This window comes from Amphiprion ocellaris, chromosome 10, assembly GCF_022539595.1.
Source record: "Amphiprion ocellaris isolate individual 3 ecotype Okinawa chromosome 10, ASM2253959v1, whole genome shotgun sequence".
NCBI lineage: Eukaryota > Metazoa > Chordata > Actinopteri > Pomacentridae > Amphiprion > Amphiprion ocellaris.
Window position 1 is genome coordinate 33,726,768 of NC_072775.1, and position 679 is coordinate 33,727,446.

Sequence of the window (679 nt, forward strand, 5' to 3'; positions counted from 1 at the left end):
AATTCATGATGATTTTTTTTTCAAAGAAAACCTTTCTGGAGTGTTTTTCACGGCCTCCTTTACATGATTTCATCATATGGCACGTTTTTACAACATGTTTGAAAAATGGCATTTTTTTTCGACATAGTATAGTAAGGCGTTTTTTTTGCGCCAAAATTCATGATGATTTTTTTTTTCAAAGAAAACCTTTCTGGAGTGTTTTTCACGGCCTCCTTTACATTATTTCATCATATGGCATGTTTTTACAACATGTTTGAAAAATCGTCTTTTTTTTCGACATAGTATAGTAAGGCGTTTTTTTGCGCCAAAATTCATGATGATTTTTTTTTCAAAGAAAACCTTTCTGGAGTGTTTTTCACGGCCTCCTTTACATGATTTCATCATATGGCATGTTTTTGTGACATGTTTGAAAAATCGTCTTTTTTTTCGACATAGTATAGTAAGGCGTTTTTTTTGCGCCAAAATTCATGATGATTTTTTTTTCAAAGAAAACCTTTCTGGAGTGTTTTTCACGGCCTCCTTTACATTATTTCATCATATGGCACGTTTTTGCAACATGTTTGAAAAATCGTCTTTTTTTTCGACATAGTATAGTAAGGCGTTTTTTTTGCGCCAAAATTCATGATGATTTTTTTTTCAAAGAAAACCTTTCTGGAGTGTTTTTCACGGAATCCTTTAC